Source organism: Lissotriton vulgaris, chromosome 1_1, assembly GCF_964263255.1.
Source record: "Lissotriton vulgaris chromosome 1_1, aLisVul1.2, whole genome shotgun sequence".
Classification (NCBI taxonomy): Eukaryota; Metazoa; Chordata; class Amphibia; order Caudata; family Salamandridae; genus Lissotriton; species Lissotriton vulgaris.
The window spans coordinates 1,145,513,293-1,145,531,598 of record NC_141685.1 but is presented as its reverse complement, the minus strand read 5'-3'; the positions used below and the strand labels follow the sequence as shown (position 1 = coordinate 1,145,531,598).

General features: G+C 44.8%; 1 protein-coding gene across 8 annotated transcripts in view; it reads left to right on the top strand.

Moving 5' to 3' along the window:
• IKZF4 (IKAROS family zinc finger 4) overlaps nucleotides 1-18,306 on the top strand; it is a 376,192-nt gene that overhangs the window by 102,133 nt on the left and 255,753 nt on the right. The window lies entirely within an intron of this gene.

The following is an 18,306-nucleotide window of genomic DNA, read 5'->3' as shown; positions in this document are numbered from 1 at the left end:
GGTTGGCCTGCAGTGGTGTCTTCTTTGCCATTGAAAGGAGAAGGAACTTTTAAGGAACTTTCATCATCTTGCAGAATATTTCTCAAAGGGCTTGAACTTGTGCTTGCTTCCTACTTAAGTCTCAGGGCTACAAGGCTTCACCACCAGCTCCCCTCTGAATTTCCTTGCTAGGAATTCTGTCTGCAGAAGCCTGCGTGTCGCTGGGAGCTGGAAGCACGACTCAACAAGAAGAAGCGTGTCACCTTTGCAGCTGTTGCATCGCCAGAGAAGCCTGTTGTTGCATCACCAGATAAGCGTGTCGCCGCCACAGAGGCCACCGTCGCATTACCAGAGAAGCGTGTCTTTGTCGCAGCTGTTTGCCGTGGCATCACCGTTGAAGCGTGTCGCCACTGCAAGGGTCGCCGTCGCATCACCGGAGAAGCGTTTCGCAGGGCCTGTCGTGGCTCCAAAGTTACAGCGTTCGCTGCACGGCCGTCGGGCGTTCACGCATCATCTTCACGTCGTCTCATCGCATTAAGGGCTCCATCTTATCGCATCGCATCGCACCGGATTGTCGCATCGCATTGAGGCGCCATTTTGCCGCATCGTATCGGATTTACCCGGTGATTCTTGACCGGACGATTACTGCTCTCCAAATTTGATAAGACTGCTGATGATGCGTACATCACCATGTGACTATGAATTATTTGAACATGATTCTTTGCTGTCCTGGTAAAAAGGAAAGACCATTAATTAGCCTTGAGAAAGCCCTGGCCCTACTCGCCAAACAGGGCGAAACACGTGTCTGCTGTTCTGCTCTCTTGTTTCTAAAAAACGAACTGCACAATGAATAACTGAAAAATGAGCAAAGATGGATGAAATCTTGTGATAACACCAATAAAAAGATCTTCGCTCACTCAAATCAACTGGTACTGTTATCTTCAATAACTAAGGAAAATATACCCTTTAATGGGAATTAATTAAAATATTGGGAAAGGAGGAATATACTCTCGCAACCCTTGTTTACCTTTGTTCTTTAGAGGCTGGAGAGGTCCAGAGCCTTGAGCAAACTTTTCTCCTAGAAAAAACGTCTTTGGTATTCCTGTCCAGTCTCTGAATTCCTGGACCGTACTGTCTCTTCCCCCACTAGCCATTTTGCCGCATCGTAACTGGAATGCAGTACGAGAATCAACTCATCACCTCCTCTCCGGTAAGGAACAGACGCATCCCCTACTCTGCGCAAGCATTGAGGCGCAACGCATCACCTCCCTCGAAGCAAGGAACCGACACATCACCCTCCCTACGGACCTTTTGTTTGTGTTGGGTAACGCATCCAGGTACTTTTGTGAGAAATGTGTTGTATTTATCATCAACTTGAACTAAGTAACTTCTGCCATCTTTAAGTCTATTTTAAATACAGTATTGTGGATTTTTGCCATTTATGGTCTTGTGTTAAGTCTATATAAAGAATACTTATTTTTATAAAACCTGTGTGGTGTCCATCTGTAGTGTTTGCACTGTATTACAATATGTGTTCACAAATGCTTAACACACTGCCTCTGACCTAAGCCTGTCTGCTCGTGCCAAGCTACCAAGGGGGTGAGCAGGGGTTATCCAGGAATGTAATCCCCTTTCCCTGACTAGAAGCATCGTCCTATCAGAGACCTAAGATCTTCTGGAATGACACAATTCAAACTTCCCCGTATTTTCAGAGCTAAAATGGGAGGCAGATCCTTTCGCTACCTTGGAGTTAAACACTGGAATGCTCTCCCAGTTCATCTGCGAATGGAACCCTCAGAAACGCTTTTCAGAGCCAAATTAAAAACTCAACACTTCCCACATTAACTATTTTCCTTTCCCCTCCGCCCCTCTCCCTCTGACAGTTTTTGTTAGCAGTTAGCGCGGGGACACACCGTTGGTGCAGCCATGCGCTTTATAAATGCCTTATTATTATTATTTGGTCTAGGGTACCTACCTCTGCCAACTAGAGACCCCCAGTCCTAACCGAGGGTATTCTCATTACATTGACCGACAAAGCCTACCCATAGTCGAGTGATGGCATTTCAAACGCTAATTCACCTTCACTAGACATTGCATCCTCTGACAATGAGAACAATATTCAAACTGTTGGAGATTATGGTGTTTTGCGTTGTGCACTAGTTTCAAATGTCTAATTTCACATTCTCTCTTTCCAAGAGAAACAATTGTCACAGGTGACTGGTATGTAGGGCTGTTGTTAGTGAAGCCCAGTGTCCAGCACAAATAATAATGGTGGAACAACAAAAACTTGTTATTGGGCAGGTTGTTTCACAATGCCTGAGCGTCAAGTGACCATCAACACTAACTCCTCCCTCACATGATCTGTAGCATACATGGACCAGCTCAAACCAGGAATAGTGGTCTTTGCACAACCTCACCTGTACATCTGTGCACTGAAAGTGATTGCAGTTCAGCTGGCAGTATTTGTTGCCCATTTGCAAGAAAACAGTGCTCATTCACACAGACATCGCCACCATATACTATGTTCAAAAACAGGGGGTATACCCTTACCATAGCTGTCCAATAGGTCACATACACTTTTTAACAGCGTAATTCATCACCAAGTCTTCCTCCTATCAGAGCATCTCCCAGGAATGGACAACGACTTTGCTTGTGTGTTTTCCTGAGCAGGTCGTTAAATACATGAATGTTAAATCAGTGCTTATGTGCCCCAACAATGCTTTTATTGCTAGGGGACTCCAGCGGTAGACCTGTTTGCCTCACACAAGAACGCTAAATGTCACAGCTTTGTCCCACAATTTGTGAGCAATCACCTTTGGATCTGCTGGTCAGTGTTATTTTCTTACGCTTTCCTCCACTCACACTCAGACCATACATAGTGAGAAAGATGTGTAAAGCATCACTGGGGCTAATCCTCATAGCTCTTACCTAGGTTCAGCAGCAGTAGTACTTACTACTCCTAGAAATGGCCATTCATACCCATGAAAAGCTTATCACTGTGCAATGTATGCCCTTGCAGTAGCAAGGCCATTTGCCCCATCCCAAGCTGAGGTTACTCAGTCTTAGGATTTGGTACCTGAGGACTTTAATTTGATTATCTCCTGCTTCATGAGAATTGCATGTACATCCGTAAATATTAAATGGAAAGGACCTGTCTAGGATAGTAACAATCTTCACAAACCGTCCTTTTAAACCATACTACAAGGTATCGCTTATTGTTTCTTGCATCTACAAAAGGTAGGATTAGTCTGTACTTTCATAATGTTACACCTTATTGATGTAGCTTTCTAATAACAGAGCAGGGAACACCGGTCTAAATTCAAAATCCCAGTTGTAAAAGCCTGTATGGAAAGCCTTAAAAGGGTCATCTTACGTCCTATTGTACTAGTCCCTAAATCAGCCGTTAACATTGTCTTTGTTCTACTTATCTTGTCTTCATTTGAGCTGCTACACTCTTGTTTACTGCAGTTACTTTCCTGGAAAATGTCATTCCTCATGGCAAACATTTCTTTCCTTAGGGTTAGTAAACTGGATATCTTAACAGTTAAAAAGCCATTTATTCAAGTGCATGAAGATTGTCCATAGACCACGCCATTGTATTCTGACAGAAGTTATCTCTCCTTTCCACGTTAATCAAACAATTGACTTGCCCTCTTGTTTCTTTTCTACCAGTGCACATAGGCTTTACTGCTTCACATCTCTACACCTACCCACATTCACGTGTTAACATAAAACACAATCTAGGGCAGAGTTTGTATTCTGGTGCATTTGGGGTTTTGGGCGGAGGTTTTGCAGTTTACCTCAGCCCATGAATTCTCTTTGAAGAAAACAGTTTGCAAGGTCTACACCCAATTCTAGGTGCTAGGAGTGTGCACAGCATGTGAACCGACAGCACTCCAACCTGCAAACTGATTGTTACTGGTAATATTTTCGTGAAATCTCAATCCTGAAACGGACCCAACAGTTAATCTTTGTTGTTCTGCAGCGCTTTTTAAATGATCAGCTATTATTCAAGGAACAAGCTAAAGGTGTGATGACATTCTTGTGACTATTTGATATTCTTGTTGCAGTGTGCTCCCAATACTCTCTGCTTGTGCCTTGAATATCAGGTTAAATCCCTTTATTAATAGTTTCATATATGGGACTGTATACGTATTATCAATAGACTTATAAGTGGAAGCAGAAATGCAGGACTAAGTCTGCAGGAAGGACCTTGGGGCTCAGTTTTCCACTCTTCTGGCAACATCCTTTGGTTTCATAATGCCCTGCCTCTTGGGCAAGAGTTTCACACCTTTCTCCTATAGAGGTCTGTCGGCTCGCTTTCATCACACCCTGAAGCACTCCCTTGTCTTTTCCCCATATAATGCACCCCCTTCACTCATAATCTTCTGAATCCTTTGATATTCATATAGCTGATAGGTGGGTGCTCAGGAATTCCGCACATTTGCAAATCCTTACTTTCACAGCTTGCTAATGAAGGGTTGTACTAAGATGTCAGTGTTCATGCTAAGTAGGTGTCTTCAGCAACATTTAGTTAACCTAGAGGTTTAAGTAAAAATCTAACCCAACACCAGCACTAGCTGGCATAGCTCTAACCCTATGTGTCTAGTGCATTCTCCAGCTGTGCTGGATAGATTTCAGACCATGCATTGCACAAGGCATCACACATAGAATGAGAGACTGACAACACAAACCAAAACCACAACCATGAAAGACATGACATAACCCACCTTCTATTTTCAACACAGATTAAAGTTCAGACCAATTTACTGAACATATGAGCGCAAGAGCGTGTTCACTACCAATACACACCTTTGACATAGGTGAAATTTCATAATAGTACAGAATTACACCAAGATAATTATATACAGTATGCAATCTTATGTGCCTGCCCATGGCTTGTAGACATACCCCCACAAACCGTGAAAAAAACCTACCCAGTCATCCAATATACTTTTGACAGCACTTTAAAGCAGTGGACTACAATGTGCAACCTACATTTTTCGCCCATGACTTGCTTTTAAGCATCACTTAACATCACCAAATAAAACAAAGGCAGCATGCAGCGTGCAGCCTTGGAGATCCTCATGGAGTTTATGAATCAATATCCTCCGTGCATGGCCCAAAAGGAGCATCCAGCTACACTTGGCATTCAGTCCCCGACTTGTAGTTTGAAGCAATAAATTACATGGACACATAAGCATGTAAATGGTTTGGGGCATAATGTCATTCCCAGGTCTTGCACATAGTGCACATTGCTTACTACAGTGTGTTTCAACAAATTAAGCAGAAATCCCATGAAACTGGTAAAATCCCTCGTACAAAGCACAGAAACAAGTAGGCAAAGTTCTCAAACCTGTGAACCAAGTCATTCCTAACAGCTAAAGTCAAATGACATCACCTTGCTTTCAAATACCTATGTCATATCACACTCTACTGAACAGTAATGCTCATCTAGGCTAAGGCCAAAATACAGAGTACCCACTAAAAGCTAGCAAACTGTATTGCTGAGAGAACCCATGGCAACAAACGAAAATTGCCACTCAAATACTGCCTCCGAAATGATTGTATAAACTGCTGCTAGTCATGCAAAATATGTGCAGAGTCTCATAAGCTAGTAAGCAAAAATATAGTAAGGCATTGTATGAATAGGAATAATATCAGCAACTTCAGAAATGACGCCTAACGGCTATAACACAGTCCTTTTCACTGCAAAAAGGTGGGTAGCTACAAAAAAATCAATCCGTGCAGCACAGTGTAAATATAGGACCACTTTACATATCAAAATACCAGCAATCAAGAAATAAAATCCAGCTGTCACCCTTGGAGGAAGTGACCCGATTAGGGTCACTCGGGTCACTCACGAACACCTCTCAGCCTTCCTCACAAATGAAGAGTTGGTCAGACAGTAGAGAATACAAACGAGAATACAAACCAAAGATATTTTATTAAAGTAAACTTGGGTGTAGTCTGGTCTGACCGGCCTCCTTGGATTGCTGCAGAGGGACTGGCTTTGGCTTTCATACCAACAAAGGCACCGCCCAGAATGGAAAATTCCAGGCTCATACAGCTAAAACAAAGGGGTATAGTAGGATAAGTTTCAACTCAAAGACTGGGTACACGCTATCTGTAATTGAAGGTCGTCCGCCAGTGCCCGCAGCTGGGCTAGTGGGAGAAGGCCTCTATCTAGTGGGAAAGGTATGTGCTAATGAGGACAATGTACTCCGTGAGAGACAACGTTAAACCTTAACAAAAAAATGGAGACATTTCTCAGCAAGCTTGGGTTAGTTTCAATCGCAGTTCAAAATGGTGGCTCAACTTAAAATGGTGCAGCGAATACTAACTTTACATAGAATAATATGCAAGCAAAACGAATGTGTAACGTTTACATTTCAACAGACCCTCCTTTTAGCAGAAGCAAACCAGTTGAGGAAATAGGAAAGGTAACATTGCATGTGTATAACAGATGGGCTTCAGAATTCAGAACAATCCATGTGCTCAGCAACAAGGGAAGATGAGTCCTCAAATATACCCTTGTCTATTTGCATTAAACTATCTATTTCCTTCTGAGTCATAACCACAGCATTAGTATCATGTATGGGCGTCTTCTGTTTGGGGTGAGAAGGGTAACACAATAGGAGCAACAGGCCGAGAGACATTGTATGCAGAGGCAACATGTGAGGAAAAATACCAGCGACCACAGCTAGGAAAGCAAAGATCTTCCAACCCCAGGACCTAAACATATCCCAAAACCACCCAGATAGGGTCCAAGTGCCATTCTCCTGGTGAATGTCCGATGAGTCTATGCAATTTCTGTATGGCAGCATATACATTGGGGGTGTGGTCAGGTATATATACACAACAGCTACTGCTAATAACTCAACAGGCCCCTCCCTAATCAACAAGGATGATGTCCACACCATCCAGTTTTGTAAGGTAACGAGCCTAGTGTCCTGGAGTTCAGCAGTGTTGCTTGTTAGTATACCAGCTGTTTTATTAATAATCCCTTCAACAATCCTTGTTAACCGACGAATGTTAAGGCTTTTAGACTTGGAGCCCCAAAAGGGTACTATACCCTTCATGGCATCCTCAAACTGTTGTGAGATGGTATCTGTCTGATCATATCCTTTTTGTCAATGACCCTTCTGACTTCGGGGTAAGTATACACTCCTAAGCTGGTGATCGTTTTGGTAATTGGGTGGAGCAACATACACCGGGGGAAGAAGAAAAGAGTGTACACTTGCCAGACCATCCCCTAGGAAGCCAAACATAAGCTTGGGACCCACAGAAGAAATTGACATTTGGGGGTACGACCAGAGGAGGACTATAGATCGTGCTAAGTGAAATTGGATCTACTTTCCCCCACCTCAATCTCCCCCTTTCCTTGGGCGCAAAAGGCAACTATTGAGCTGACCACAGACACCAGTATTGGTTTGTCCTTAGTGACATTACGGTCCTGAAATGATTGGAAGTACTCTGAAGTGTTAAACTTCTCGAAATCGGCCATTTTTTTTCGAGGCCATGTATTGTTCTTCACCTTATCATATTTGCTCGTACAGGAGTCTGGGGACAAAGTACCAGAGATATTTTGAGCTGCCATACCTATAGGAGTAAACCCAGGATGAAAACGTAAATAATCAACTAGAGTACGAGAATCAGCAGATGTCATAACCTTAGTGGACTGGTGAAAATGATAGTGCACCATGACAAACAGTTCAAATCATCACTCACAATTCCCTAGGTACAACAAAGGCATGGACAACACATTATCGCTTTTGTGAGTAACTGAGGGGAGTAAACCACAGATCCAGCAATTTGTGTTAGACACATGATGAGCTTGAGGCAACATTTGTATAAAGACATTATCAGTGTAAGTCTTTCAGTGCTCTCCTTTCTGAGGAGCCAAAGTAACAAACCTGTTCAGGTGGAACAGGTGTTGTCCCAACCAAAGAGCTTACAGGATACTTTTCCTCCAAGAACCAAGATATTCCCAACACAAATATCAATGCAATTGCAATTATGGATACAAGAACTATTTTACATTTTGTGAACCATTCCCGTTCTGGCATGGAGGTGCAAGTGGCTGTTCTTCAGTAATGGGCCGACCAAACTGATCCATTGCGAAGCAAAGAAAGGGGAATGCAATGAAAGTGATGACAAAAGGGGGCTGATGATGAAAATGTCTGTCTGAGCCTCACTGGTAGACTCCTATTATTCATCAACGTTGGCGCTCTTGAGCACCGGCAGTGCATCTGCTCAGTCCTAGCTCGTGATAAATCCCACGTCGTCCAGGATAATTTACACCCCACCAGGGGAGCGCATTCGATCTATCCTGTCCAATGTCTAAACAATGCACCAGTCTCTCCTCTCCCCAAACTACTGTTGGTACTACAGACAAAGTACACCCTGACTTGCGCAGTCCATCCCTGCTACTCTGACTTCTCCTTTGGTGCACTGTTCCTCTGTCGGAGGCTCAAATTGTACCTAGCTACTCCAGGCACAGAGGGGCCAGTGAAAAGGGGCTCTTGAATAACCTTGATCTCCGGGTGCATTGCTGCATTTAGTACCTCCTTGTTCTCTGCCTGTTTGGGTCCACGTGATCTTGGCATCCAAAAAGGGACAAACCGTGGAACTTGCTCCCACTCAGAGTCCCCTATTCCTTCCTTGACCCACTGATCATAGGGCAAGGGTAGATGCACTCTGCGGCAGTGTTGACTATGAATCCAGTTCTTTCTGCCTGTGACATTTACCGCTGTGCTCGTAGCAGGGAGGACCTGGACCGGTACCTTCTTCTTGGGCCCCAAATTCTTCATCTTGTAAAAATTCCTTATTAGGAGAAAGTCTTCAGGCCGAATATCATGGCCTGGCCCGGCTCCTCGGGTACTGGCGGTAGGGAGTCTTGGATCTGTTGGTGAATAGAACGCAGACTTTTAGTTAATTCATACAGATAGTCGACTAACAGAGGATATTCAATTTCAGAAAACCGAGGCTGGATGCCCCAGACATTTAACGGGCGCCTGAATACGACCTCATAGGGTGACAATCCTGTTCTAGAGTGTGCTGATGTTCTCGTGGACAAAAGGGCTAATGGTAAAGCATCTGGCCACTGCAACCCTGTAGTCTCCTGAATCTTTGCTAATTTCAGTTTGAGAGTACCATTATACTTCTCAACCGAACCGAGGGACTGGGGGTGGTTCGCAGCATGAACCTTTTGCCTGATATGTAGTCCCTCGCAAACTAGCTGAATAACTTTGGCATTAAAATGACTTCCGTTATCACTCCAGATCAAACGGGGCAAGCCAAAGCGAGGAAAGAACTCTTTCAGGAGTACTTTTGCCGTCGCTATGGCTGTATTTTTTTCCATGGGATAAGTCTCAACCTATTTACTGACAACCACTAACACATTTCAAATTGACTCGATCCATCTCTATGTAATCAATTTAAAGGACCTCAAAAGGGGAAGTGTGAGGTGCAAAATTACCATGTGGCATCGGGGTACCTTTTCCCGGGTTGTGCATCATGCACACCATACACTATTTGACCAAATGAGATGCAGTCTTTGGGATATTATCATTTTGCCATCCAGTGTCTAACAACTTACAAATACCTTTAGCACTAATATGAGCTGGCCCGTGCGCCATGGTGACTGCAGGAAGAACATATGCATCTGGTAGCATCCAGCTCTGTTTCCCTGACTTATCAGTCCAACGCCCCTCCTCATCCAAAGGTGCTGTGCTTTCCTGCCTTATTGCTAATTCCTCAATCGGTGCCTCACTCTGTATTTCCTTAACATTCTCTAGTGCATCCTCGAAGATGGTGACCTTGGGCACCCACCTAGCGGAACCTGCTACAAACATCCTTTTCATCTTCGTTCAGGCTGTCTCCATGGCTGTCTGGTCTGCAAAGGCGTTCCCCTCACCCACATTGTCAGTATTTTTCCTGTGAGCGGTGCACTTTAATATCGCAAATTTCTTGGGGAGTGTCAACGTCAACAAAAACCTGTGTTTAAGGGGGCCGTGTTGGATCTTCATCCTATGGGAAATGAAAATCCCTCTCTCTGCCCAGAGCTGCCCAAAATTATGGGCGACTCCGAAGGCATACAGCCTGTCAGTATAAATGTTGCCAACCAGTGCCTCACTCAGCTCGCAGTCTCGAATAAGGGCAACTAGCTCTGCAGCTTCGGCCGACTGATTGGGGACCTGTGACGTCTCAACCACTGTGTTCAGTGTTGTGATTGGGCATGCAGCAGTTGTAGTGTCATCTGGTAACTTAAAACAAGAGCCATGGACATATAGTTCTCCTAGGGGGTTAGATAAAGGAACATCAGTCAGGTCTACCCGTCCTTTGGTCTCTTCCTCCTGCAGGAAGGTCCAATCATGTTTGTCAATTTCTTCATCTTCAGAAGGGAGGTGTAGTAACGTGGCTGGGTTCAGAGTGGCACAGCTTTTAATCGTGACATGTGGTGCAGAGAGAGTTGGCCCATAACCGGTCAAAGGCGCACTGATGAGGTGCTGCGTCTTAGTCTTGTTCAAAAGGGTAACCACAGCATGGGGCACCATGACTGTGAGGTCAGTATCAAGTACGAGCCCAGCCGATTGCCTTATGGAGACCGCCACAGCAGCGACCGCGCTTGGACAGCTCTGGAGGGCTCTTGCGACAGGGTCAAGAAGAGCAGAAAAATAAGCACACGCCGTTACTTACCTCCAAAGGCCTGTGTTAAAACAAAGCGCAAAACCAGCTGTCTCATGTTTGTACAGCACGAACGGCTTTGCATAATCAGGTATACCGAGCACAGGCGCAGAGCAAATCGCAATGTTTAACTGCTCAAAAGACTGTTGACATTCAGGAGTCCATGGCAAGGATTCATCCACATCTTTAGTGGTTAGTGCGAGCAGAGCTTTTGTTAAGAACAAATAATTTGGGATCCATTGACGACAATAGGAAGTAATGCCAATAAAAGAGCGCACATCCCTTTGAGTTTGAGGGATAGGCATTTTAGCAATGGTACTGATGTGCTCATGGGTCAATCTCCTACCCTCCTTCGACAGTAGGTGACCTCAGTGACCTCCTGTCGACAATATTGAAATTTGGAAAGGGACACTTTATGTTCTTGGGTTGCCAAATGCAAAACCAATTTAACCGTACTGTCTTTGCAACCCTTTTCAGTGTCAGAAGTGATAAGAAGGTAGTCTACATATTGGAGCAATACATTACCTGGAGGAAGCGTAAGGGAGTCCAATTGGGCTTTTAAAGCTTGACTATATATACTAGGGCTCTCAGTATATAGCCCTGAGGAGCTCGACAGAATCTAAAACTTCTAGTACCTGCTGTCTGGATGAATCAGCATACTGAAGAATTAATTTGTGAGGTCAATGACAGAGAAGAATTTAGCAGTAGAAGGAATCCTCGTCAAAAGAGCAGTAATGTCGGGGACCACTGGAAACTGGGGAACTACTATTTTATTAACTTATCGCAAGTCAGTCACAAAACGATAAACATCTGCATATCATCAGAGGAACCTGAAGGTGCCCTCTTAAGAATGGGAAGAATGGAGCTATTACTGTCGGGTATCACTGCAGTCCCAGGCAGAAGTCACCGTTCCCCAGGAGCGAAGCTAATGTCTCTACCTTCCCAGAAAGTACCACCCTCGCTGTGTCACCATAAAACACACAAGAGAGGGTAGGTAATCCCAGAAAATGAGGCGACCCAGAAATTACGTGTATCCAGGTACGTCAAAGAACTAAAGGAATGTAGGTCCAAGTCAGAAATAGGGCAGGAAATCTGCATAGAAGGAACATAACATAACATAACATACAGAGTTATTTTAATGTTTCTTAATTTTCTCAAATTTAAATACTGTCCTAGTTAACACTATTCCTGTTGTGGTGATTGTGAGCTATCCCACACTTACCTGGATAATGACTGAAGGTGGTCCGCAAAATGGTGTAACATATACTTCTAGGTCTCCAAATAACAAGCACCATGAATAGGAGGCCTTCCACTGGTTCAACAAATGCACAAAAAATAAATCGGAGACTTCCAGTACTGGATTGATCCAGGACGTGGATCCGTATGCCCTTTTCTTTCCACTAGTCCCCTAATATCCCATATGAATAATGTCTCACAGAGCGCCCTCAAATGAATCCAATCCTCAAGCAGGATCGACCCTGCAGCATCAGAGGATGCAAACTAGATGAAAATTAATCTTCGCGCTCCGCGCGGGTAGCCGGAGTCCAATTCCCAAAGGAGCAGGGGATACCCGGCAGAGAAAGAGTCCTTTAGGCGTCCATGCGTTAACCACAAACTGAATACAAACAAATGTTCCACCCGGGAAGTTAATTGAGGCACTTCAGAGCGCTGAATAAAGTTTTGTTCAAAACAGGCAAAAACAAAAATGCAAGCACACACGTTAACAACCAGCACGCGTTCGTGCAGCGAAAAGACATAGCTACTTCTAATTAAGTCTTCCACGCTCGTAATGTCGGGGAAGCTTGAAAGTCAAAGAGAAGAAATCAGGAGATTTTACATCAAGGGTACGATCCAGAGAAGCCAGCAAGAAAGCCAAGCACGGCTACCTTGCACCTGGAGGCTTAAGAACCTCCCCATCACCTGACCAGTCCCAAGGCATTATGGGAGAGCACACAACCTATTTCCCTGACAGTGCATTATGCGTTCTGTAGTGCGACTAGTGAACAAGCCGCTCTAGTTTTAACAATTACACACATTAGCAGTCGTCTCTTCAACAACTCCTGACTTAATCAAGGCTTGCTCCCCTGCTTGCTGTATTTTATACTGAAGAATTTGAGGCAAAATAGCATTTTCTTTAACTTTGATGGAAACTGTGGGTATTTGCAATAGTCCTACGTCTGTGTGAACCGTTGCCCAAAAAGTGGGCGGCACATCCTTAAATTCAGCAGCGAGGGGCAAATCTTTGGACAGTCACTGTTTAGCACTGACCACATTTGGGCTCATTGTCATGTAAACACCTCCCGGGGAACAATAAATGGTAGCATGCAACTTCTTTAATAAATCCAAAACCCATGGGTCACCCGATGGGGTCCCTGTTCGGTCACCAAGTGAAGAAAGTGACCCGATTAGGGTCACTTGCGACCACCTTTCAGCCTTCCTCACAAATGAAGAGTCAGTCAGACAGTAGAGAATACAAACTGGAGGTATTTTATTAAAATACAATCGAGTGGAGTCTGGTCTGACAAGCCTCCTTGGATTGCTGCAGAGGGGCTGGCTTCAGCCCATGTAAAGATGCATTAAGTACATTTCAAACCAACAAAGGCACCGCCCAGAATGGAAAATTCCAGGCTCATACAGCTAAAACAAAGGGGTACAGTAGGATAAGGTTCAACTCTAAGGCTGGATACACGCTATCTGTAATTGAACGTTGTCCTGCCCTTGCCTGCAGCTGGGCTAGTGGGAGAAGGCCTCTATCTAGTGGGAAAGGTATGGGCTAATTAGGAAAATATACTCCGTAAGAGACAACGTTAAACCTTGAGAAAACGAATTGAGACATTTCTCAGCAAGCTTGGGTTTGTTTCAATCGCAGTTCAAAATGGTGGCTCAACTTAAAATGGTGCCCCAAATGCTAACTTTACATAGAATAATATGCAAGCAAAACATGCGTAAAGATTGCATTTCAACACCCTTGAGGATGGAAAAACAGATGAAAAGTCTGTCAATACTCTTTAACCCCTTCCATGCTCATGACGAGCTCAGCTCGTCATGAGGCACGGTTGAGCTGTGCTGATGACGAGCTGAGCTCGTCATGAACAATGGAAAATCTGAGATCCCAGCACCGGGGGGGAAAATGCACAGCAGCGATGTGGTTAAAGCTACAGGCCTCTGGACTCATTGCTGTATTTTAGTTTCTAGGTCCGTAACCGTTCAGAAGAATGCCATCCAGTCTTCTGTCTTTTCTAATAAATCTTAACATTGTAATAGGAGAGATATTTGATTTTTCTTTTGTCCATCACCAACATTGTTTATTGTGGTCCTCTGGGATTTTTGTGTGATGCAGAACAAGTTGGATGTATTTCTAATTGATCATTGCATTGCTATTGTGGTTCTATTTCAGCTTTACATTTGAACTACAGATTAAAGAAATAACACTAAACCAACCTGAAACAGGGCCACTCTTTTAAAAACAACCTTAAATGTATGAATATTACAATTAATAAATGGAGGACCTATTTCTATTGTGTTGTATTATGATACCCAAGAATGTGCCTTTGTGTATTTGGGGACCCAACCTGCAAGTACTGTTATTACAAAGTGTTCTTGGGGTATGTTGGTTATCCTGTTAGAGTGTAGTTTAAAATTGCTAAACATGCTACAATAGGGCTGATTTATTTGAATTCACTTTCACAATGACATGCTAGAATATTTCTTGCTACCGTAGAGCCTGAGTTTTATAGTTCTGTAAATACTGTTCTTTTCTGCGCTGTGCTACGCAGATAAAGGACCAGATGGATAAAACCTTTTGTTCCCTGTGGTTTATTGGAACTCATGATGCACTCATCTCTGAAGCAGAGGCTTTGATCCAATATATATATATATATATCTATTATATCAACTGACCTGGTCTTTGGATTTTGTGATTGCTTCTTGTTCTTGAGCATGGGAATGACTTTATTTAGCTGCAATATTCTTTGAACCACTATATATTTTGGACTGCTCTGCACCTTGGGGTATGTAACAGGCCCTTTGATCATGCTGGCATGCTCATTGGGCTTGTCTGCAGTGAAGTGAGGACTGCATGACTAATTCCCTTGGCCGAATATGCTTCTTCACCATAGTGAAGTCTTGGCCTGCCAAATTGTAGTTTACAGTGCTGGTTGAAGGTTTGTAGAAGGCCAGGTTATGGCCCATGAAGCCTTGTGAGTGGGCTGGTTGGTGGCTCATTTATCTCGGTATACGCCCATAGGTCTGATTGCAGATGTGAATGTTGAATTGTTCTACTCTGGTTGGAGCTATACCTCCGTTGCTTCATGACTGAGCCCAGAGTCTTAACGAATGAATCATTAGCGATTCACCCATTTTGCATACTTCTCCTATTTAGTGGTTGGTCATAAAAGTCCATCTAGTTTACTGTAAAAGTGTTTTCATTTTAGGAGTCAATTACAGGCATGTCTATATTAAGTAGCTGCCGATGACTTCAATCTATACTTTTTTTATAACCTTTATTTTTCCAGTTTTTGCAAAAAAGACAGGACATTAAAGATACAATGCAGTTGGATGAATCCGCAGTTGCGATAAATCAATAAAACAAATCTGATAAAACAATATCAACAAATGATAATGTGTAGTGGACAAAAACACTTTGCACATCCAAGGACAAAAATAGAATGAAATACATAAAATAAACAAACAGTGGTCCCACAATCCGCTTTCAACGGCAGCAGAAATCTAACCTACACCCTCCGGGGTAATGCCGGCCTGCATCTGAGAGTCGTGTGCTGCCTTACACCGGGAGATATAGTCCCTGTATGGGCCCCATATATCAATTGGTCTGGATAAGCTGGAAAGTAGAGTACTGAATTCCTCACAGTTGACATTACAGAACGCAAGGCTGTTCAACCAGGAACGCAGTGTGGGGGCGCGCCTACTGCCCCACAACAGTGCAATCTCCCGTTTGGCCAAGAGGAAGCCCAGCGCAGCCAGCCTACGAACCTTCCTAGGGAAGTTAACCACATAGCCGAGAAGAGCAATCTCTGGGGTGGGCAGGAGTTGCATGGATAATATGTCTCCCAGCGTGGAGTGTACGCTTAACCAGTACTGGTGGATCTTAGGACAGGTCCAGGTGAGGTGAGCAAAATCAGCAAAGGGAGCCGAAAATTTTTGACAATGGTGTGGTCTGGAATTGTCAATTCTGTGAGAATGGGCGGGAGTGAAGTACAACCGACGAAGGAATTTGAAATTAAGTAATTTATGTCGGCTGTTCAAGGAGACGTCACTTGTGGCCCAGTGTTCAGTTCAAAATAGTCTTCAATAGCCTGTCTAACTTCTTCGTTAAAAACGGGATCCATCATGGCGCGGCCAGGAAACTGCCAATGCCTCTCAAAGCCACCCGCTCTGGGAATGTGTAATTGCAGGACCACCGGGGAGTGATCAGATAGGGTGCGCGGAAGAGTCAGGACTGTCCCAATCCAGCCCGCCACCCCGGGAGAAACCAGCCAATAGTCAATCCTCGCCCAGGTATTGTGGAACCCAGAATAATGAGTGAAAGCAGGGTGTTGCGCGTGTAAATGGGATTCCTCGTCAACTAAAGAATACTGCGCACAGATCTCCCTAAGGGCAGATCGGGCACGGGGTTTGGTGCCGGGGGAGGTTGCTTTGCTGTCCCTGGCGTGATCCATTAGGAGGTTAAAGTCTCCACCCATGATCAGAAGGCCGGTGTCAATCGGGAGGAGGCGAGCCAATAAGGAATGAAAAAAGGAAGAGGAGTCAGTGTTCGGGCCGTATACTCCCACCAGGGTGATCTTGTGTCCCAGCAGCAGTCCAGTGATGATTAAAAAGCGACCATCAGGGTCCTGATATGTGTTATAATGTGCAAACTGAATTCTCTTATGTATAGAGACCCCGCGCGCATATCTACTATAATTGGAGAAAAACCTATGTGGGCCCCAGCCAGAAGCCATCGAAGCACCATCCGTGCCAGACAGGTGAGTTTCCTGCATAAAAAGAACATCAACTTTGTGTCGGGCTACATAATTCAGCACTTGTCTACGCTTCCTGGTGTTATTCAGACCACGCACATTCCATGTCAATAATGTAAGCCCGGAAGGACCGGGCACATACCCTAGCTGTAACATCCGAACTGCATCAAAATTATCAAATTAGTACATGCATGTATAACAATCCACAAAATGATCATCATCTGCTGCAAGCTGGAAAAAACATCAATAACAAAGAACAAACCCCCCACCAGCCCCCACCCAACCTCTTACATCCCAAGAAGAGGCAAACCCGAACATAGCTACCAGTGCACTTAAAGGACGAAAGGCTAAGCAAAATGAGCGGATCTGAGGAAACAAAGTGCAACATCAAAACAACAAAGAAAACCACAGCGGTGTACACCATGGGGCATGGCAACGCCACACCGGTCCGGCAAAACAGCGATCAAATACTAAATGTTGCGGAGTGGCACATGTGAAGAAAGCTACCATTAATGGGACACTACGAAGGAGCATTGTAACACAGAAGGCAGTCAGCCTGTCCTGGGTTGGGAGAAGAGGACCACACTAGACTGTGATGCTTGCGTCGGAGGGGAAGATGATCTCGGAACCTCAGAGCCAGTCATATGGTCTTTTTTGTAATCACGGAGGAACTCCTGTGCCTCAGTTGGAGTGTCAAACACCCGCGCCCTGCAATTTATGTCCACCTGAAGTTGGGCAGGATAAAGCATACCATAACGCAGGCCCAAGTTTTTCGCCGTAGTCTTGACTCCCTGGAATTTGCGCCTGGCCTCCTGCACCATGATGGTAAAATCCAGGAAAAACGAGAGTCTGCTACCCTGCCATTGGATTTCTCCCAGGTCACGAGCCCACGCAAAGCAGTGTCGCGATCACGAAAGTTCATAAGCCTGGCGATGATGGGCCTGGGAGGTTGACCGGGCTTAGGACGGGGGCCCAGCGATCTGTGAGCTTGTTCGACCACAAAGCCCTGAGTGAAGGATTCCTTGCCAAACAGATCTGAGAGTAGTTCCACGAATGTGCCCATGTGGCAAGTAGATGTCGATTCCGGTACACCAAGGATTCGGATGTTGTTGCGGCGACTCCTGGCTTCCCAATCCTCGTTCCTGATGGCGATGTCTTTAAGGATCTTCTCAACCCGTTCCAGCTGCTTTGAGGAGAAAGCCCCGTCCTCTATGTCTGAGACCCTGGACTCGACCACATCTAATCTTCGGTCATGCGCCTGGATCTTCGTATTCATTCCCGCTAACTTGGTGTCCAGATCGTCGAAACGGCCCTCCAGAGTTTTAAACCCCGCTCTCATCTCCGCCAGCATGGCCGCAACCAGGGGTGACGATCCATCCACATCCGAGGGGGCTGGGACTTCCAACGTCTGGTCAGCCGGGGCCTCCGCCGCAGCGCCCAGTGCCTTATCGAACTGGAGCTTGGGTTGCTTGGGGTCCTTCTTCACCATGTTCGCCAAAGTAATGGGAGGGAGATCCAGTGCTCAGTTGGAAAACACCACAACGTTGACCTCGCGGCGAACACAAGGACCAGGCAGAGGAAACCAGTGGTGTCTGGCAGCAAATCCACTTAGATTGACAGATAAGTTGTCCTCCTCAAACAGCAATTGATCGTGGACACC